The sequence below is a fragment of the Bison bison genome, unplaced genomic scaffold, assembly GCF_000754665.1.
Source record: "Bison bison bison isolate TAMUID 2011002044 unplaced genomic scaffold, Bison_UMD1.0 scf7180017864063, whole genome shotgun sequence".
Taxonomy (NCBI): Eukaryota; Metazoa; Chordata; class Mammalia; order Artiodactyla; family Bovidae; genus Bison; species Bison bison.
Window position 1 is genome coordinate 3,596,970 of NW_011494635.1, and position 6,396 is coordinate 3,603,365.

Here is a 6,396-nt window from a genome sequence, read left to right on the forward strand (position 1 = left end):
CTTAGAAAGCATCACTACGAACAAAGCTAGTGGAGGTGATGGAATTCCAGTTGAGCTATTCCACATCCTAAAAGATGATGCTCTGAAAGTGCTGCACTCAATATGCCAGCAAATTTGGAAAACTCAGCAGTGGCCACAGGCCTGGAAAAGGTCAGTTTTCATTCCAATCCCAAAGAAAGGCAATGCCAAAGAATGCTCAAACTACTGCACAATTGCACTCATCTCACACGCTAGTAAAGTAATCCTCAAAATTCTCCAAGCCAGGCTTCAGCAATATGTGAACTGTGAACTTCCTGATGTTCAAGCTGGTTTTAGAAAAGGCAGAGGAACCAGAGATCAAATTGCCAACATCCGCTGGATCATGGAAAAACCAAGAGAGTTCCAGAAAAACATCTATTTTTGCTTTATTGACTATGCCAAAGCCTTTGACTGTGTGGATCACAATCAACTGTGGAAAATTCTGAAAGAGATGGGAATACCAGACCACCTGATCTGCCTCTTGAGAAGTTTGTATGCAGGTCAGGAAGCAACAGTTAGAACTGGACATGGAACAACAGACTGGTTCCAAATAGGAAAAGGAGTTCGTCAAGGCTGTATATTGTCACCCTGCTTATTTAACTTATATGCAGAGTACATCATGAGAAACGCTGGACTGGAAGAAGCACAAGCTGGAATCAAGATTGCTGGGAGAAATATCAATAACCTCAGATATGCAGATGACACCACCCTTATGGCAGAAAGTGAAGAGGAACTAAAAAGCCTCTTGGTGAAAGTGAAAGTGGAGAGTGAAAAAGTTGGCTTAAAGCTCAACATTCAGAAAACGAAGATCATGGCATCCGGTCCCACCACTTCATGGGAAATAGATGGGGAAACAGTGGAAACAGTGTCAGACTTTATTTTTCTGGGCTTCAAAATCACTGCAGATGGTGATTACAGCCATGAAATTAAAAGATGCTTACTCCTTGGAAGGAAAGTTATGACCAACCTAGATAGCATATTCAGAAGCAGAGACGTTACTTTGCCAACAAAGGTTCGTCTAGTCAAGGCTATGGTTTTTCCTGTGGTCATGTATGGATGTGAGAGTTGGACTGTGAAGAAGGCTGAGCGCAGAAGAATTGCTGCTTTTGAACTGTGGTGTTGGAGAAGACTCTTGAGAGTCCCCTGGACTGCAAGGAGATCCAACCAGTCCATTCTGAAGGAGATCAGCCCTGGGATTTCTTTGGAAGGAATGATGCTAAAGCTGAAACTCCAGTACTTTGGCCACCTCATGCGAAGAGTTGACTCACTGGAAAAGACTCTGATGCTGGGAGGGATTGGGGGCAGGAGGAGAAGGGGACGACAGAGGATGAGATGGCTGGATGGCATCACTGACTCGATGGACGTGAGTCTGAGTGAACTCCGGGAGTTGGTGATGGACAGGGAGGCCTGGCGTGCTGTGATTCATGGGGTCGCAGAGTGGGACACGACTGAGCGACTGATCTGATCTGATAACTAGGATGATCCTCTGTCCTGGTTGCAGGGACACTCCCGGTTTATACCCATCTTCTTGGCATCTCAAAAATATCCCAGTTTGAACACTACCTTCACGGTCACTCTATAACTCAGAGATACAGGGAAATATCTGAAAAAAGTTTAAAGTAGAATTATATAAAGCTTAAATGCTATTTACATATAAAAGATCGTATTTAGAGATTGAGAAATCACAAAAATCAGGAGGTGAAGAAGATGCACTGTCACGTAAGCCATGCTACCTTCTTCATTTTCAGCAGAATCAACAAACATTATCTAAAATTAGTAAGGTAGCAAAAGTATTCTAAAATTATTTAGAATCATGGTAGCAACCATCAGAAGAATCAAAAGGAAAGTTAAAAACAGTTACCTCTGCTGAGTAAGATTGAGGAGCATGAGGATTCAGGGAAAACTCTACTTTTCAACTAAAACCGTCCTGTACTCCTTGCCGTTTCCTACCATAGGTAGCTGCTATGTTTACAACGAACAAGTATTGAAGGAAACACAGAAGAAAGAAACATGGACTCCCCTTCACTTTGTTACCTTTGCTCCTCAAACTAAACGAAAGAGCACAAGAAAACAAATCAGCATCTGTAAGGCATTCACCGGAGACCCCTGAAGTCCCAGGGAGGTGCTGGGCCACAGCCACCAAACAAGGTAGACCCCCAGGACCTTACACCCTCGAGCCGCAGGGCAGCACAGTCCTGGTCCTCCCTACCACTGGTAAAGGACTCTGCACCTCACAGGGCTCACAGAAATGAGAGAATACGGTGAACACTGCAAAAACGCAAACAGAAAAAGGCCAATCGTGATTATCATTTCATATACGAAATAACTTGACACTAAAAATCAAAAAACCAAATGATTATAATACAGCTCTGTGCAGCACCTATTCAATCCTTACAGCTCTGACAAGTAAATTCTTTCCCTCTGCCCATGTGAAAGCTAAAAAAAAAAAAAAACAGAAGCTCTGAGTACGATTTGCTTGGCCAGGGTCACCAAGCCAGTAAACCAGAATCTGTATTTGGCCTTATATATGTACATAAACACACACACACACACACACACAGAGTGTGTGTACATATTACTACGGCTCACATATACATTACATAATACATAACAGGTTATTCTGTTATTACATAAAATTATAAGAAATATAACATACATACTTCTTACACTATACCACCTGTCTCTAAATCTAAGCTTAATAATAAATTTTTTTTTAAAGTTCAATCTGCATCTGAATATCTACTATAACTGAGGTGGACCTAAATGCTTTACAAATGCCATCATATGTCCCATCATAATTTGGCAAAATTTAAACACAGTCTTTGCCAAAATAAAGCTGAGTGAAAAATACTGATAATTAATGGCCCACAATGCTTAAGAAATACTCCCAATTTTCACAAGTAGCTAAGAAATATAGATTCAGTTATTTCTGAGCAAACCTATAAGAGGCTTCCCAGATGGCACAGTGGTAAACAATCTGCCTGCCAATGCATGAGACATGGGTCTGATCCTTGGGTGGGGAAGATCCCCTGGAGTAGGAAATGGCAACTCATTCCCATATTCTTGCCTGGAAAATTCCATGGAGCCTGGTGGCCACAGTACAGGAGATCACAAAGAGTCAGACATGACTGAGCATGCACACAACCCTATAGGGCCTTTCATTAAATTTACTTTGACACTGCCAGATTTATAGCTCTTTAATGGCACTCCACTCCAGTACTCTTGCCTGGAAAATTCCATGGATGGAGGGGCCTGGTGGGCTGCAGTCCATGGGGTCGCTGAGGGTCGGACACGACTGAGCGACTTCACTTTCACTTTTCACTTTCATGCATTGGAGAAGGAAATGGCAACCCACTCCAGTTTTCTTGCCTGGAAAATCCCAGAGACGGAGGAGCCTGGTAGGAGGCCATCTATGGGGTCACAGAGAGTCGGACACGACTGAAGTGACTTAGCAGTAGCACACGCTTTGAGCCTGGGGAACATTCAAGAGCATGGGAAGATAGGGTTAACCACCCAGAACCTGCTCCCACAGTCAGTCTTAAGCCACTCTCCTCCACAGGCAGTGTTCCCCACTGTGGTCTCCTATAACAGGATGGCACAGACAGTACAGGCTGTAGAAATGCAAAGCCATCTTGCTGTCAGACCTAGGTCGGCTGACCATCAGTTCATTAAGATGGTAAACTAAAATTTGACGTTAACTACAAAATTCAATAGCTCATCTTTGGAAACAAAATCAAAGCACAGCCCCTTCAGTGGCAATTTTGCTACACTAAGCTAAGCCAGTGAAGGAGTTAAGTTTTAACTGAATTCCAGGACTCCAAGAACACATCACTGTTGATATGTCAGTCAAGCAGAAAGACTGACCATCATGACAGTGGTTTCTTGTGATGGCTCAGCAGGTCCTTTCCTGCAGGGTACTGTGGGAAAGACCTGCGAGGAACACGGACATCTCGCAGGGGAGCCTGAACTTGTGCCTTACGTACAGAAGAATTCGTGATTGACTTCTTCATATTTTTGGCTAATTTTACTGAAAGCAACAAAAAGGAACAGCCACAGAAGAGCAGTGAGAAGGCGGCATTGCCACAGAACTAGCACAGTGTGTGGATCGACACTGAGCAAACGGGATCCACTCTTACACAGGTTTTAATCTGCAGTTGGGTTAAGCAGCCCCAGGCGTGAAACATTTGCAGTAAAGTAGGTTGAGCGCCTGTAACGGCCACCAGCACCCCAAACAGCATCACCTGTCCCCAGTAAAGTTCTGTCAGCTCTTACACAGGTGGGCTCAGTGACACCAATATGTGGGTATGTGCTGTTAACTTAGGAGTCTGACATGCAGATGGACTGCACTGTGGTTTAAATAAAGGGAAACAAGTAGAGGGGAAAATTCTCTGACTAAGGGAGCTAGGGCAGGGAGGATTAACAAAGGTATCCTAGCCCAGAAAGCTGAAGACAGGTGTAAGTTATGCCCAACGTAAGGTAAGATTCTGAACGCCTAAAACTGACACAGAATCTGTCTTCCCATTGTCAGTGACAGAGAAACTAGATCTAGCTGTTGGCTTCAAAGAATTATGTAACGCTATTAAAGCTGAAAGAACTCTGAGTACCCTTCTTCCCCAAGCTTTTCCGGAGACAAGCATTACTACACAGTCCTCCCCAGTATAAATAACACTTAGGTGGTGCAAAGCTCTTTCAAATATTGATATTTTACTTCATTAAAAGCCCAAGGATGCAGTCCAAAAAGTCTCTGACTCTGAAATCCTGGCAAAGTCAGCTTCATCTGCTTGGTTCTCTGTTTCCTTGATAAATAACCGGGCCTGATAATTCTGATGAAGATGCTAATTAATAATCCTCATCTTTAAGACTAAACATTTTACAAGCATATATTCATGGAACCTTCACTCACTTCTCTTACACTCGTCTTACAGCACAGGAAACTGAGGCACGGAGGGGCTAAGGAACTTGCCCCTGGTCCCAGAGCAAGGACAGTGCACCGACATGTTGGATCCGCATCAGTCCTAAGATGCAATGACTTCCGTGCAAACTGAGGCTGAATGCTGAGGATGAAGTCTTCCTACAATGCTCCACAACAAAACAGGTGATCAAGAAGGGGAAAAAAAAAAAAAGACGTTTCTCTAAAGACAAAATGCATTTCTAAAATCCTTTTAGGATTACTGGTTCAAGATGTGGTCAAATTTCACAAGAAGCACAACACAACACCTCTTCATCAAAAGGAGCCAGCAGGAGCATCCCTCTGAGAATCATCAAGTGCTGTCAGGCGCTTTTTTCTCTGCCGATTACAGATTCTCTTCCAGGGATGCGAATCTGGACTGGAAATGCTGTGCCATTAAGATCACCTCCCAGCTCCAGGTGCTATGACATTAAATTTTACTGGAATAAACTGTAATTGTTTTGTGAACCAGAGAAAGGAGTTACCGCTTGGTGTTAAGGTTAGGTATAAGACAGGGTTCCTTATAGTACTGTCATAACTTTTAAAGGAGTACAAATTTGCAATTCATGGCTATACTCTAAACCATACATCACATGATAAATTTAGAAACCACCAGGGATAAATGCCTTGGAGAAGGCAATGGCAACCCACTCCAATACTCCTGCCTGGAAAATCCCCTGGATGGAGGAGCCTGGTAGGCTGCAGTCCATGGGGTCACTAAGAGTCGGGCAGAACTGAGTGACTTCACTTTCACTTTTCACTTTCATGCACTGGAGAAGGAAATGGCAACCCACTCCAGTATTCTTGCCTGGAGAATCCCAGGGATGGGGGAGCCTGGTGGGCTGCCGTCTGTGGGGTCGCTCAGAGTCGGACACGACTGAAACGACTTAGCAGCAGCAGCAGGGATAAACGCCTAGAGAGGTTCTTGAAGGCAGGAACCGTTACCTTTCTGCATCTTTGCGTCGTATATTACGCGCACTGCATGAAACCTGCATTTAAGCGTTTCCTGGAGATTATCAACACTGGTAAAATATCACAACTCAAACAACGAAGGTGGCAAAACAAGGAGATTCCAAGCTGAATTTGCAAATGCTCTGGGTGTTGGCCAAGGGCCTTTCGCTTTCATAAGAAAATACGGGAAACCACCAGGAATTTTCTGCCTCCTTCATCCTAAACAGCTGAATCATTCACCTACTCAACCAGCCAGAATTCTTCCAAGAAATGTCAGTGCAGGCTCTGCTTTTTGGGAAGTCCGAATTTAAGACCTTCCGTAGGAGGGGGCAGAAGAATTACAGGAAATGAACGGGATTTCCAAGAGACCCAGACTTCGAGGAGCTGCGTTATCCCTAAACCAACCGGAGACCCTGGTTATCACATCAATCTCTGGCGAAGCAATGGCACCGGGTTGAGAGCACGTCCTCACTCACCCC

At 44.0% G+C, this 6,396-nt stretch overlaps 1 protein-coding gene across 1 annotated transcript in view; it reads right to left on the reverse strand.

The window, feature by feature from the left end:
- The window catches only part of NAPB (N-ethylmaleimide-sensitive factor attachment protein, beta), a gene marked incomplete at its 5' end in the record, with an annotated part of 37,238 nt that overhangs the window by 30,511 nt on the left and 331 nt on the right, over positions 1-6,396 (reverse strand). The gene's annotated exons all lie outside the window — the stretch shown is intronic.